The sequence below is a fragment of the Vicugna pacos genome, chromosome 22 (assembly GCF_048564905.1).
Source record: "Vicugna pacos chromosome 22, VicPac4, whole genome shotgun sequence".
Classification (NCBI taxonomy): Eukaryota; Metazoa; Chordata; class Mammalia; order Artiodactyla; family Camelidae; genus Vicugna; species Vicugna pacos.
In genome coordinates, this window is record NC_133008.1 from 20619857 (window position 1) to 20636441 (window position 16585).

General features: G+C 46.2%; 1 protein-coding gene across 12 annotated transcripts in view; it reads right to left on the bottom strand.

Moving 5' to 3' along the window:
• The window catches only part of GATAD2A (GATA zinc finger domain containing 2A), a 92384-nt gene that overhangs the window by 50811 nt on the left and 24988 nt on the right, over positions 1-16585 (bottom strand). For 7 of the 12 annotated variants that reach the window (XM_031689389.2, XM_006199021.4, XM_072947311.1 and 4 more), the window contains exon 2: positions 5190-5278. The exons of the other annotated variants lie outside the window; for them this stretch is intronic. The gene's annotated coding sequence lies outside the window, so the exon portion shown is untranslated. The remainder of the gene's footprint in view (positions 1-5189; positions 5279-16585) is intronic. 12 annotated transcript variants of the gene reach the window in all.

The following is a 16585-nucleotide window of genomic DNA, read 5'->3' on the forward strand; positions in this document are numbered from 1 at the left end:
CAGTCCCTCCACAGGCAACAACCATCAATTTTGCACAGCAACTAAGGGGGCCAGAGAGCAAGCCCACTGTATAGATGGGAGTGTGACCACATGGGACACAAATGGGGCAATTTACCAACAGGAAGCCAACTTGGAGAGAGGACAAGATGTCTGATGGTTGGGGTCACATGGGTCACCACCATAGAGTAGGATTCAAGTCAGGCCTGTCACAGGCTTCACACTGGGACTGTGCCAAACACCTCAATCTCACAAGTATTTCACTCATTCATTTCATCCCAACACGTGCTTAGCTTCTCCCAGGGACCAGGGGCTGATTGCGCCCCAAGGAAACCCTTGGGGGTTCCAACGAAAGGCTCTCACCCTGCTATGGGTGAGCAGCACAGCCCAAGGAAGCCCTTGGGGAGACACACACAGATGTGTAGGGTGGGCAGTGGCACAAAGCAAGCAGAGACATGGGACTTAGGTCCCTCCCAAACTGGGAGTTGCAGTAATCCCTAGATTACACATAAGGATCAAACTTGTAAAACACTACTTTTTATAAAACAAAGTCATGTTGAAGACCAACTACCTACCTACTTTATTCATTATTCACTCTTAATTGGCTACAGCTGCTATGGATAGACACCAATGGAGAGGTGAGACTGATTTTTAATCAATATAATTTATGTCAGAGAACAACTTATGGGATGTTACTGCATCAGGGTATTGAAGTGAAGCAGCACATGTGGTGATAAGATGCATTCTAGGTACCTGCGGGGGGTGAGACTCAAAGAACAGAAGGTGCCATTGGCATCACAGTACATCCATCGGGTCAAAACCAGAATACCTGGTTCGCCTTCATGCACCTCAGCTTCTTCCCCTGTGAAATGGGAACAGCATTCACTGTATCACTAAAATTTTCCAAGGGCTCCAGGAAGGGCACTGTGAGTGCTGTTTTTACAGAAAATAAGGATGCTGTAATGGGAGGCTGGCCCGCCTGACAGGCTACTGGTCAAAGACCTCCACAGCCATTCTAGAATCTCTGCTGAAGGTTTTCTGCTTGAACTTAAACTAGCCACAAGTGGCCACCACCCTCACTTTTGTAAACAGGTGTTTCCCCTGATCTGGGTGGCATGCATCATAAAGCCCCCTGAGGGTCAAACCCATTTTTCAAACTTTTGATTATGGAAAATTTTAAACATACCCAAAGAAGCAGACAGAACAGCACAATTAACTGCCCTGGCCCACCACCCAGCTTCCATGGTCATCAGATGACCAACCTTGGTCTTCCACACACCTCACACCCACCAGCCTCTATGAAGCAAATCCTATGCATTATTTATCAGTGAACAGTTCAGTATTTATCACCACAGGACACAAAAACACAATCCCATGATTACATCGTCAACAATTAAACAATCATTCTGCAATCTTTGTCAAAGTCACAGTTGGTTGAAATCCAAAGGCTTCCCTGCCCCTTTCCCTTCAATCATATGTTGCAGAAATTGGGCCATTTGTCCTGTTTCCCACAACTGGCTTTTGTCAGTGCCATCCCTGTTGTACAATGTAACATGACCCCAATTTCCCATAAACTAGATTTTGAGGCCCAACCAAGCACACATCCCTCTGGAAGCATGTGCATCCTTCCTCAGGGGCTGGCAGCCACTGAGAATCATTGTCCTGACCCACCATTTCATTAGTTGTCTGCAAATACATGAACTTATAATTCCATCATTTCACATTAATTAGCCAGAATATGTCAATAGCTACACTGTCCATTAGCCACATGGGGCTTTTTTTTTTTCATATGAGGCTGTTTAAATAGATTTAAATTAAATAACATTAAAACTTGACTTCCTCAATCACAATATTCGAGGTACCACATTGGATGGTGTGAGTGAGTACAGAGCATCCTGGAAAATTCTGTAGGGCAGCACCCATCCATCTTTGAGGGAAACTTGCCCCTATCCACTATTTTGTTCCTTGCAAGTTCAGTCCATAGAGAAGAGGTAGGATAAATGCTTGCATCTCTTCCTCTATCAGTTTTCAAAATGAGTTGATTCCCTAACCTGCCAAAGGGTATCAGTGAGTCTCTTCCTTCCCTCTGTGCACCAACATGAACTCTGGATTTATTTATTTTTTTAAACACATTTGATGCTCCAACTAAGGGACTCATTCTCAACTCATTCACCTGTCCTACCCTTAACCAGGGGAGTCCCTGTGGTTCCTTCTGACACAACCCTGGTACCATCGTACACAACTGGGACATTCTCAATGCAGATTTAGAATTAAAACATTTTAATTTAAGTGCTTTGATCTTTTATTTGCATATTTCTTTCATCCTAAAAATTTTAGACCTTAAAGACATCAATTAATTGTCTTCTCCTACAACATATACTAGTAAGACTGTTGGCACTGTTGACCTGACACCAAAAATATGATTCCCAAAAAAGGATAAAGATTTTTTTTTAATTGTTGCCCTTATGGTGTATCTCACTAAAACATTTACAATCAAACTACTGTTTTAAAGTCATGTGAAATAAATCCTAAGAGGTTAAATCACCAACTTGAAGAACAATTGACATGCACCTAGATTTATTTATTTCAGTTTGCTTTTGGTTTTTAGGAATCCCCTCCCCCAACAAATGACATAATTTTGTTTTCTAATTATGTAAAACATGCATCTGGTGCTACACAGAAAGAAAACTGGAAGGAGTCTCCTTACAACCCTATCCCCTTCTCATTCCTCCTTCTGAAGGTGACAGTGTGGTTTATTTATGGTCTGTATATCCATTAAAAAAATTAAATATAAACAAATACACATACGGCTATCTACCACCCCATCTTTCCCGATGGGGGATAAGAGTGAATGCAATACATCTCTTTATCCTTCACCATGTTATTTTTTCTACTCGTCATTTTACCCTAGAAATCCTGTCACTGTGACACGAAGACATCCCTCCTTCCTCTGCTCAGGGCCTTGGCTCCAACCCACTGGCAGATGTACCCCCATCAGTCCCAGCCACAACTGACAAACATCTTAGTCATTTCCAGTTTGCTACTTCAGAATGGTGTAATGAACAGCCTTGTCACAATCCTTATTTTTGACAGTGTCTCTTTGGGATACATTTCTAGAAGTGGATGTGCTGAACCAAAGAGTAAGCAAATCCCCCTGTGAGGAGTTGTGAACCTGCAAAAGCAACATATGGTGATGCCTGATTGCCACCAATAAAACGGTGTTCACCTCTCAGGACAAAAGGTCAGAGTGTTGTCTTAGGGAAGCTCCAATGAACATTATTCTTAGTATCAGAAAAGACTGAGTATTTTTCATGCCATGGTCATCTGCATTAGCTTTTCTTGTAAATCATCTGTCTTTCTATAAGTCATACCCATTTTTGATCCTTAACATCAAGCAAAAGGGCAGTCTCTTGGCACGTGAACAGTATATGTAGCTGCTGAACGAACAGGACCAACTAACAGGCAAAATTCAAGGGTAGACACCACTTCCATTAGCCCAAGCAGGCAGCCTGACCCTCAGTGCGTACACCAACAACCATGTACAATGTGGGGTGGGGCTGTGTGTGTGCCTCAAGGACTCTCAAGGCCCCAGCCCTCCTCCTGCCTTGCTCTTCCTCTGTGCCCACTGAGTCCTGGGCAGGAAGGGAGACCCCAGCTGACCACATGCCACAGTTCAACTGAAAGTGGAACAATCAGTCAATCTGCTGGGCTGATTTACACCCACAACAAAAAGTACACAAGCTGACATATTTATACATCTTTAAAAAATAACTGCTTAAGGCTGCTTCTGATTGTTTGACACTGACCATCAACTGCCACTACCATTCACAGACCATCCTTTCCCATCAAGCCCCTTCATGCACTGGGCATTGGAGAGGTAGGGCAAGAGGCTCCCAGATATGGCTTCCAAAAGTTCCCTCCTGAACCTCCAAACTGATTGCTTTGTAATGCTATGGCTGTGTCTTCCTTACTGGCCCTGTGATAGGAAATGAAGAGTTTTCATTCATTCATTCAGCAAGTACTTATTGTTTGGACCACATATTTCTTAGTTAACAAAAGACCAGGCAAAGGCAGGGGCACCCAGCCCAGGACCTCAGAGAACCCTAAGACAGCTCACTGCCTTCAGACAATGCTCTGGGCTGCAGGACAAGGGATGGTCACTCACCCCACTGGGCTGCAGGTAAGACATTTTCCATATGTAAAGTTCCATATGCAAATTATCTCAATTTTTTTAAAGTTGTTTTTTTGTTTTTTTTAACACAAATGAAGTTTGTTTTTGTTAGGAAGACATTCAGAAATGTTTTCCTGACATCAGGATTACTTGACCATACCCATGTTTTCTTGCTATATGCAGATAAGAGCTGAAACCTCACAAATCAACACCCAACCTTTGTCACACAGTTTGCTCAGCCCAGCAGACAAGTCTGAGCAGCCAGTTCTCACCCCGGGCAGCTGTGACACTGTCAGAAGGGTATACAACCTTTGGAAAGTCACCAGCCGGCTGGCCTATAAGAGGAAGCAGCTAACCAACCCTATAGCTCTCCGAGCTGTCTCCATGTTCTAAGATGTCTCTTCAGTTCTATGTTCTTTTCCAGGTAGGCAGCCTTGGCCCAAAACATCACTGGCCAGGCCCTGATAATAACAGACAAAATCCCACCTGGGGTTAGGTTCTGCCCTGCTGGGTCCTGAAAGCCCTGGACAGAGTCTCTACTTGTGAGTCCTAAGCAGTGTGAGGATAGCTCAGTTTCCTCACACGGTAAGGGCAATCAACTCCAAGCACTGGTACCAGGGCCCTGCACCACTTATTGGTGGTTAAGGATAAATTCTAACCACTACCATCAGCACTGGGAAATCACAGGAATAGCCAGAGGGCAAAGGCCACCTGGCCAGGATTATCCTCTGCCCCTGATCCTCACAGAGTATGACTCATCCTACTTGGGTCTGGGCTTTTCAAGCAACCCCTGAGAAGCAAAGAGAGAGCAAATGGCCATCCTGGAAGAGGCAGGGCCTGGGCAGCCCAATGGAGATAGCCCACCATGCAATGCCAGAGAGACATGCCTTCCTCCTTCTCCTCTAGGAGGTGGCCATCAGTTTTTGAAGCAGCACTCCATTTCAAATGTCCAAGGGCCTGAACGAGGCCTCCTGGCAAGTCAGTGCCTCCACTCCACAAATACCAGACCCTAAGGACTCACCTGGCTTCTGAGCACAGGACGGTGGTCCTACCAACCAGCCATGGTGGGCACTAAGTCAAAAGGCAACTTCTGTCAACGTGCTGGCCAACCTAAAGCAAAGGACAGAGGAAGAAACACTGAGTTTGCAAGGAAAATTTCTGGAACATATCAGCAATTTTAAATGTCTCCAATCCCTGGAATTACACAGCCAATTTCTAGACTTCAACCAGAGCTATGCCTCTGCTACCTTCTACATGAGGGCAAGCTGGAGAAATCAATTTCTATCGGTCTCTGGCATATAACCCAATAAAATGTGCTAACCAATAACTAACATGCTAGACACTAAAGATCCCATCTTTAGCAATATGGATGGAGACAAGAGGTAGTACACAAGCACATGCCAACATACTGAACACACAGAAAATGATTCAAGGTTTTGACTATAACAGTAATGACACATGATAGAAATAAAAATACTAGCTTTTAATAGATGTTCACTAGTTAGTTCTGGGTACTATGCTAAAACTCAGTATTTCTCTGAATCCCCAGGACAATCTTAGGGGTAAGTTATAAAATCAACTTCCTTCTATAGATAAGGGACCTAACACATCTGATATTTGGGAATTTGCCCAGGGTCACCCAGGTCTTCCTCTCTAGATATGATCTCTCTCCTTCCCAGTGCCTACTCCCTGACACAGACCCCAAGGAAACCACCCACCATTTCAGGCAGTACTGGGTTTGTCCTCAAGAAGCTGAGTGCATGAGGTGCTGGGAACAAGCAAACTTCACCTCTCACATGGAGGCAGGTTCACTGTTGCAGGGCAATTGGAAGTTTCACCACGGGATCATCTCCAAAGGGCTTACACTGCCCAGGGAGGAAGGGGCTGCCTGTTTCACAGATAGGAAAACTAAGGCCCAAGAATGTTCAGGAACTCTCCCAAGGTCACAGAGAAAGTATGGCCCTAGGAACTCCCCTCCTTTATGATGTCAGATGTCCAGGGCTCTGGGCACAGAGGCTGAACCTAGCGAACCAGCCAAATCTCAGGTGCCCAGGCAGTTCTGTCAGTTGCAGCTTGCCGAACATTGTCAATATCACCTCCGTTGTCATTCTTTGCATCCACATGACTACCAGGAGGTTGCTCTGATATGAAACCTTTATTTTTAAACTGGGTTCACAGCAATTCACAGCTCATGGATGGTGAGAAACACTCTCACAGGAGAACTTGCAAAATAAGCAAGTATCAGTGAATTCTATGGAAAGATCCTTGGGCACCAAGGAACACACAGCATCGTCCTTAGTGAGGCCCAGGGCTGGCTGGCTGCAGCCACCACCAGAGCTGCTTAGGGAGAGGTGCCCTTTCTGCCACTCTTTTTGGCCCTAGTCAGACTGGTAAACACAGTGGATGCCATTAATCCTAGTTCCTTCATACCTTCCAAGCCAAGGTTTCTCTCTGCCATAGAGAGGGAAGTCTCAGAAGCGGGGGCCCTGAGCTTTTCCAAGCACCTGCCCTCTTCAGAATCAAGGTCAATACACAAAAATCAACAGTATGTCTACACACTGACAACAAACAACCAAAACTCAAAGCTTTTTAAAAAAATCTATTAATACTAGCATAAATGACTTAAGGATAAATTTGACTTAAAAAAGATGTGCAAGACCTACAACCTGAAACTACAGTAAGGTATCATTAGGAGAAATGAAAGAAAACCTAAATAAATAGAGGACCTTCCCATGGGTCAGAAGGTGTCAATTCTCCCATAACTTGATCCAGAGTCAAAGCCCCAATCAAAAATTATAGGATGCTTTTCTGCAGGAAAAAAAATTATTAAATTCCAAAATTTATAAGGAAATGCATAGGACCTAGAACAGTGAAACACCGAAAGAGAAACAAATCTGGAAGACAACACAATCTGATTTCAAGACATACCATAAAGTTACAGTAACCAATAGAGTGTAATACAGACATAAAGACAGACAAGTAGATAGATGAACAAAATACACCCATGAACATGTGGACAAATGATTTTTGACAAAGAGCCAAGTACCCTAACTCAGTGAGACCATAAGACATACATTTCCCTAAAGGGTTAATTTAACCCTGCAAGGAGAAAGGTCACCTTAATCTGCTATCATAATGCACACAGTGCATCATGGGACAGAATACAACATGCAAGTTTTAAGGTCACCTCAGACTTTTAAGCTCCACCATAGCTTTACCCATCTCAGCTCATGGCAAATCCAGTCTTACAAGATACTCAAATTAAAATCTGGAGTTGCGTTCTTGATCGGACTACCCATCACTCAATCCATCAGGAAATCTGACTGATTTTGCCAAACATATCTGGGGTCCAACCACCTCTCACACCTCCACTAGCCACATTACCCTCCCCCTTGGTAGGAAAAGGTCTGCAAACTGGACCCCCTGCTTTCACTCCTCAACTCAAAACCCTCCAAAGGCCCTACGTTCACTCAGAGTGAAGCCCTATCCTCTCCTAGCCCCGGAGGCCTGTCCACTCTCCTCCAGCCACGCTGGCCTCAACATGGCCGTGCCTCCAACATACCAGGCACCCTCCCATCCTGGGGTCCTTTTATATTTTCAACAAAATCCCAGATACTTCATGATTTTATCAATTCTTCAATTTGTATCCTAAGTTAAAAATGACCTTTGAAAACATAACTACCATATGATAATCCCTAAGTGTCAACAAACGCCTAGTCCATATTCAGCTTTAGTTTCTCAGAAATGTCTGTATACTGCCTGCTCTACCAGTAGTTGCTAGAGCGTTTGTGCTAGCTGCACCCTCTTCCTCCATCACCCTCCCCCTGATGGCTAACTCCTCCGTGTACCTCCAAATCACTGCTCAACTGTCTCCCTCGAAGAGGCCCACCCTGCTCACCCTGCCCCCTTCATCCTCACGGCCCTGGCCCTTTCCCAAACTCCACACAACACAGCTACTATATCTATGGACTTTCTTACCTGGCAAGAACATAAATGCCACAAGGAAAGTGGTGTCTGTATGCCTGGTGCCTAATTTTATTTCAAGCACCTACAACACTGTCTGACATACTGGTGCTCAATAAATATTTATGGAATGAATGAACAGAGATGGTTAAACATTGAGGGAGAAAGAACCAATCTGAGGAGCTCACACAGCAGCAGCCCCTCAATACAATTAGTGCAAAATTCACAAAGGAACAGAAACCAAGCAGAGACCACTTAGCACCATCAGAACTGGGAGTATTTCTCTAAAACTATAATCACTCTTCACCGATATATCATTTGGGCTGTTTTGCCATTACCCTGCATTGGTTGGGTTTAGAGAGCTTTTACTGTTTTTATTTCCAACCCATACATTTAAAACAGTATCAAGTAACCCTTAAGTACACAATTACCAACTCATAAGAGACTCTTCCGCTCCCTTGATAAATCATTATGGTTTGGCTTTGACCCTGCACCTGGGTACTCTACTTACATGCGCACACACACAACACCCCGAGTCTGCATCCTACCCAAACATAAGAATTTCCAGTCTGAGGGATATCATGCTTGGTGAGAAGGCAGTGATTGGTGATTTACATGAAATCAAGTCACTGCACTTTGGGCAACAGAAGTTCACTGTTGCCATTTCACCCTCCCCAGCTCAGACAAGTGAGGCTGGCTCCCTTTTTAACTTGAGGAAAGGAGCCCCTGGCCAGACACTGGCTGCTGTCTAGGGAGCTCCAGTTCCATAGAGACACTCAAGTTGCAGTGCCCATGGGCAGCCCAGAGACAGCTCTCAGGGGTCATGGGCACCTGACAGGGAAACCTGGGATCTCCAAGGTGCCCACCCCCAGAGGGCCCCATCATCCCTTCTGAGGCCTGGCCTCATGGAAGCTGCACACCTCTGGTCTCCTCCTATCAGTCTGCACTCACCAAACACTTGCGCTGTCCTTAAAATTCTTCAATTGCATCTGCCCCCAAATATTTACTACACTCGCTCCAATCCAGTCCTGGGAACAAGACATTAAGCCAAAAAACTCCAAGGTGAAACCCAACAATACCATTCACCTTCTCCCACCCCTAGGTTCACAAAGTCCACATGTTCCACACAAAATGAGCACCCCCTAAAAACAGCCACCCTAGACCTTCTCTGCCAACAGTCTTAGCAACTGTACTGCTAATTATCAAGGAAAGAAATTCCCCAGCCAGCCCAATCATCAGAAAGGGAGAAACTGAGGTAGGGCAAGAGTGGATTATCTCAAGGAAGCCCCAAGGTGACATTGTTCCAACATGTACTTCCTAGTGAGGGAAGGATTAACTTGGGCCAGAGTTTATTCCCTATTTCAGGGGTCAGCAAACTACTGCCCGGGCCTGCTCTGGTGAATGCTTTTCCTGAGATACAGCCATGCCAACTTAAGTATGCACTGGCTGCTTTCACCTACAGGGCAGGGCTGATTAGTAATGACAAAGACCGTACGGCCCCAAAGTTAAAAATACTGGCTACCTGATTCGTGGCCCTAACAGGCTGTGCTGAGCATTAGAGGACAGAGGTGACTCAGGCACAGCAGCAGGCCTGAGACAACAAGTCAAAGCAGAGGGACAGCAAAGAGATGCTCTGGCTACACGTCAGCCCCTGGGGACCAAGCAGTACCTGCTCTCCCCAAGGCACGGGGCCTCATTAACCCTATATTCCCCACAGAGCGAGGGAGAGCATGACTAGGCAGACGAGAGAAGCAAAGAACCAGCCCCACGAGGGCCAAGGAGCTGACAGTGAGGCCGGCTGCATGAGCCTATTTTGGCAACCAGAGGTGGTTGGTTTCCACTGTCAAGGCAAAGCTTCTACTGGGGTAACAACCCAGTATGTGCTCTCCAGGCCTCTGGTCTGTCCCTACTTGTGCTGCCTCAGCCACGGTAACCATGGTCTCACTAGGTAACCATGGCCTCACTAGGTAACCATGGCCTCACCAAGGGACTGACTTGTCCACTCCCCACACTGTGCCAATGCAGCTGTTCCTAAAGCTCCTTAACCCCCCGCCCCTGCAATGCTCCCAACACCTCACCATGAACTTTAACGCTCTGTCTGTTAAGGTTAAGGCCCAAGTGACCCTATGAAGTCATCTAGTATGCACATATGTATGTACACACACACAGCATGCTCCTGGCTCCAACCAAACTGGCCTTGTTTTGATTCGTCATACCTACCATATCTGCCTGCCTCCACCACTGGGCCTTTGCACATGCTGTTCTCACTACCAGGAAAGTCCTTCCTTTCCCCTACTCATCTTTCAGACTCAAAACATGTTACTCAGGTACCCTCTCCCCTTCCATCCCTGAAGACTACAGCCCCATCACTTGGAATAGCTTATCTTGACATTGGACATTAAGCATCCCACTAGGTTCTCTCTCCCAAACTACTACACTCCATAAGAGAAAGGGCTCTTGTTCATCTCCTTATCCAAGGCCCAACGAGGCATGGAGGAAGAAATGGCAAAATGGCATCCTCTGTGAGTTATAAATACCCAACCAGTATGTTTCCACCATCAACGACGCAAAAACTTAACAATATAAACTCTATCCTTAATTAGAATATCAAGTCAACATCAGAAAGAAGCAACATGGAGACAGGCAAGGCCACAGCAACATCACAGCCCGTTTCAGGAGGGGGGACAGAACTTATAAGCAGGGAGCTCTCCCCGTCTCCCTCACACAGATGTTTGGAGAAAGGTGCTTGGAGGGTCCCACAAGCCTCAATGGCCTTGTATCTGGAAGCACCTCCCCTGTCACCACTGAGTAGTGTGAGCTACCGCAGCACCCATTTACCCACACCCTGCGCTCCCCTCCCTTTCCTACTGCCAAGATCCCATATCCCTCCCTCCCTAAAAAACCCAGCAACAATCCTTCCAGCAGATCCCTGCCCTCTTGAAGACTCAACTCCACTACATCCCTCCTCTCTCCTGAACATTCCAGGCATCCCTTTCTTTCACACCACCAGACCATCCTGACGATGCTGATGAGCAAGTCCCACGATGAATCCCACACCACCACCTGCCCTCCTGATAGTTCAACAGTCCGTCCAAATCCAGCCGTGGGAGCCCACCCACCCCTCAGGCCTCGAGACCATCCCGAGTACAAAGTGATAGGCTCTGGCTCCAGGCAGGCTCTCAAACAGAAGCAACTAGTTCTTACTTTTACTAATGTGATTAATGTTGTTCCTCAAAATATTCTGACTCCTTATAAACGAGGTTCCTTTCAGCGTTTCCATACTCGCTCCCCAGCAGCTGTCCAGGCAGTCCACTTGGCAGTTCAAAACTTCAGATAAACCATATTTAAAATGCCCAGAAATCACATGTCCACATCTAGACAAGTCTGAGATTTTGGTACGTGTTTGAAGTGGTTAGCACTTGCGCATTAGGATATTAAAGGACACCCTGAAGAAAATGTCACAAGAACAAAAGAGGAAATAATTTGTCTTAGTAACAAGCACCTACAAACTGATGTCTCCCCTCTGTGTATATCCTCCAATATGCACCGTATTTAAGGGAATTCTCTAACAACGAGCCACAGGAGAACAAGGAATACCTGCAATCTCTGTGCTAAGCACTGTAGCAAAGAAGACCTCAAATGTTCCTGGACACCGCTCTCCCCAAATCCCCTGTAGACCCCAGTTCTGTGTCACCCTACCAAATGGAGGAAGTGCATCCAGGCCCCATCCCTGGGAACCAAAGAACACCCACGGAATCATGCTCCCAAGATGATGTTACAATGAGCCTTCTAGAACCATACTTTTTTTTTTAAATCCCCTAGTATCTGGCATAAGGTAGACAAAATGTGAGTTTTTGTTCCTTTCTTCCTAGGCTTAACTCTTGGAGGGTAACTCCTATAAGGATGAAGGATATTTCTGAATTCAGAAAGGTTCCCTTTTTTAATGTGGTAAAATAGATATAACATAAAATTTACTGTCTTAGCCATTTTTAAATGTACAGTTCAGCAGTGATATGTACATTCACACTTTAGTGTAGCCATCACCATCCATCTCCAGAATTCTTTCACCTTGCAAAACTGAAACTGTCCCCATTAAACACTAACTCTCCATTTTCCCCACTCTCCCACCCCTGGCAACCACCATCCTACTTTCTGTTCTCTCTCTATGAATCTGACTACTCCAGGTGTCTCATGTAAGTAGAATCATGCACTATTTGTCCTCTTCTGTCTGGCTTATTTCACTCAGCATAATGTCTCTTCAAGGCAGAACAAATCATTTTAACCTTTTGGGGCCTAAGTGTGTACAAAACAAATCCCATAGGCCCGGTATACCCACAGCCAAAATATGGCTCTAGAGCCCTGCTTCCCAGACCAGCCATGTCCCTGACATGCTCCACTATCAACTAGTCCTTTCCTCCACTCCCCACATAAACTGCACAAAAAGGTACTGGAAAGACTTAGAACAGTGAGATGAAAGCGGCATCTGATACCTCAGATGGACTTCAAGTATGCCTGTCTCACCCCAGCTCTTACCTCCCAAAGCACTCTGTCTCCCCAGGACATACCTGTTCCAGCCCCATCTCACAGCATGAACCAAGGGAGTCAAGAAATGCCTGTCAGATAAATGACAAAGATGACTAGCTCATCTTGGGCACAATCTTTTTCTGTAAGTGGAACCCAGAGATATCACAGCACAACCCAAACCTACACCCTGGAGCAGCTGAGAGCTAGACTTAAGAAACCTTACACAGGCCTACCAGGAGTATAAGCCCTGAGTTCCAGACAGGTCAAACTCAAGACAAGAGAGACACAGACAACTAGTCCAAACAGTGCACCCACCAATCAACATCACTGAAGAGGAAAGCACTGCATCTCCCCCATCAAGGTGTGAGCACCAAGCCCACCTATGTTGTGAGGCAGAGCCAGGCCCAGGGGAGTCACCACACTGGCCAAATCAGTGGACGCTGTGTAGAAAACTAGTAACACCAAGTGATCCCACATGAGGCACCCAACTCACACAGAGGGAGGGCATTTCATTGCCAATTATTTCAGATAGGAATACCCAGAGCACCCCAACTGCCACTTTGGTTAACTGCTCCAGAATAAGGAGAGGGGTGAAAATGATTTTCTGGGGTTCTCTACATAGTTTGGCTTGGGAAGCAGTCAGTCTCCTTTCCAAACAGACAGGTCCCTGTGTGACCTGTGACTGCAAAATATGCAGGGTCCTCCTGAGAGGATTAACAAGGGGGGAGGGAAGTTTGAGGGGGCAACTGAGTTTCCAGGACCAGTTAGAACAGAAAAACTTTAGAGTGAGGATCACAAAAAGCCCCAACTGCAGAAGACCTCCATTGTAGCAGGAGGCCTGAACAGGAGGTTTCCACAGCAGTGGGCCTCGTTTTCAACAAGACACCATCCAAGGCAGCCTCCATGTCACACAGCATCTCAACCAGCTGTATTAGCTGTATTAGCTATATTCACATTTATTTTCACGTCAAGAAATAAAACCTCCAGCCATTCTATTCTAGCAAGTTTTGAGTTTCTTTTTTAAAAAGCAACACCTTATGTATCACAAAGGCAATCTCCTGGAAAGGCAAGAATCCTTTCCCCAATGGACAGGGTGTCCCCCGGCCCTGGCCACAGGTGCCACGTGCTGCCTCAACCCAAGTCCAGTGGCCATGGGCTCGTGTGTGCTGAGAAGGTGGAAGCGAAGCCCCGAGCTGAGCACCATCTCCATGCCATGAAGAGAGACCCCAACTCTCCGTGATGGCACAGGCACCAACCCTGATCTGCATATTCCTGGAAGGGCAAAGACCAGCAAATTATCCCAAGTCTCTCTGAGGAGCAACATGAAGGCCGTACTCGGAGCCCAGTTTACTTCTTCACCAGCCATCTTCAAACAGGTGGTCCTGGCAAACAAGAAGCTAAATCCAGTGCAATCTGGTAACCTAGGGCAGGTGCTCCCCACAAGTTTAAGAACCAGTATCTTACTTTCCAGAACTGGAATAAAAAAGAGGAAACGTGCTATTGTTCAAGAGCACTGAGGGAGCAGCAGGAGCAGCGTTCGGTGCTGGCTCCACAGTATACAAATGAAGACCTACCTGGGCTAAAGGAAAAACCTTGGGGAGGGGGGCGCAGGTATATATAGCTCAAGTGGTAGAGTGCATGCTTAGCATGTATAAGGCCGTAGGTTCAATTCTCAGTACCTCCTCCAAAAGTAAATCTAATTACCTTCCCCACAACAAAAATAAACAAACACATAAATAAATAAATAATTTAAAGGAAAAAGCTTTATGGTTCTGAAATTCAAACAAACTCTACCTATAGCAGTTCACATAGCTTATCCCTGTAAGGTCCAAGATAAGACATTTTGGTCTGGGAGCAGCAGGTAGGATGGGCAGAAATATCATCAAAGAAATGTACACTGGGCAGACCCACACAGCCAGGGGGGAGATCTCCAGTTTTCATCTTCAAACCCCACTCCTTACCCCTGCCCAGAAGAGTCCCTGTGGCACTTGGGTACTTCCTAGGAGGCAAGACTACTGCTTGCTCATTGCTGAGGAAAGCATCCACCAGCAGTCCCACTGCAGCTGGACAGACCTGGAGCCTCAGGTGGCCTCTGTCATCTTGATCCTCCAGGCTGGCAACAGGACACTGGGAAGGAGTGACCAAGGTCTACATAAGCTGGTAGTTTCCAGAACACCAAAGGGTCCGCCTAGATCCAAATCCAGGGGAGCTAGTAAGTATCCAGGCAAGCGGCAAGGTCAGTGTCATCCACCTACAAAACTTCCAGATGCCCCCAAGCTGAATTTTGGACAGCATGGAGGCCTTGGTAGAATTCTAGAAATCCAATCTAATGCTAGGTCTTCAAATACAAAACAACCTACAATCATCTGAGCAACCAAGCTTCCTTAAGAGGCAGAATTCAGTTTCTTTGACTGTCTGTCAGAGGCCAGGTCAAACAGTCAAAATCAACTGGTAACTTCTGAGACGTGACTAGAGCAATGGTGCAGCACTGATGGCCAGACTGAGGCCACGTGTTCAGCCCAGGAGTCTGGAGGCCTCACAGCAATGTCCAGGCCAATAAGCCAGCTCCCAGCCCCAGAAGCTTCATCACTGCCACAAACTCTGATGATGTATCACAACCATCACAAACTGTGTGACTGACTAAAATGCTGCAAAAGTTCTAAGGAAGAAACCGCAACAATGGCCACATCTATCTTAAATCATGGCCTGCACTACACAAGCCAATTAAGAGCAAATTGAGAAAGGACATGAAAAGAGGCCACATCTTCTTGACAATGTGTCCAACAATAAAAGTATGATCAGAGGATGTCAGGAATAGAGTGGCTCCTCAGGGAGGGCTTCAGAGAACTGTCAAACTGTTCTCACTGCCCTCAGCCCTTATAGGGCAAACTGAGCCCAGGATGGAAGAAGCAGAGCCTCCCCAAAGTCTCAGCAGAGGCAGGGAAGAGGGGAGGGTAGGCTAATACCCGGCTTCTCTAGGCCATCAGAGCTTCCCAGCAGCCTGCATGAACATTTCCCATCATTTATCCTCACACTGGGGAGAGGAAGTACTGGGCAGACACAGAGCCTTGCTGGCTGGGAAGAGTTCTGCTCAACTGGGCCAAAGAGCCAGCATCTAGGGAGTAAGCAGGAAGGAAACTGTTCTAGGGGGTCAGACACCTGGAGAAGCCCGCTCCAAGAGGAGAGAAGCAGCAAAGGCCAAACTCCCAACCCCCACTGCAGCTTTAGAAAAGTGAAGGGCCTGCCTCCTGGGGTGCAATGGCGAAGAGACCAGAATTTCTAAATATGCTTGGCTGCTGCTGCCTTGAGTCGGAGTTTTCCTTGCTGATAAGAGAGTTCAGTACTAAAACTGATGTGCCTTGAGAAAATTCAGAGGGGCTTCAAGATGGCAGAATAGAAGTATGGGAGCTCACCCTCTCCCACAAATATATCAAAAATACATCTACAAGTAGACCAATTCTCAAAGAACACCTACTGAACTCTGGCAAAAGATCTTGTACAAGCGGAGCTATAAGAAAAATCTTCACCAAACCAGATAAGAAGAGAAAAAAGATAATATGGAAGGGACCTGCACCCATGGGAGGAAGTGGTGAAAGAGAAAAAGTGCCCTCACCCTGGGGAGCCCCCTCTCCAGTGGAGAGGTCAGCTGAGACACAAGAGGAAAAAAAAAAAAAGACTGATGTGCTGTGAGGTGCAATGAAAATGTCACATGAATCTCTGCCTTAAAATAAGGTCTGAAGAAATCTGCAAGGACCACACAGGCTTGTGCTGTGCCCTCAGCGGGACTTTGCCTGTACCTGAGCATCAAGCCCAGAGTAAGCCAGGGGCCCCACAAAAGGAAAGACTCTGCCACACAAAGCCCATGTTCATCACAGACTGAAATGGCTTTCCTTCATTTGCACACACCAGAGTGGTTGCGTCAGGCTCAAC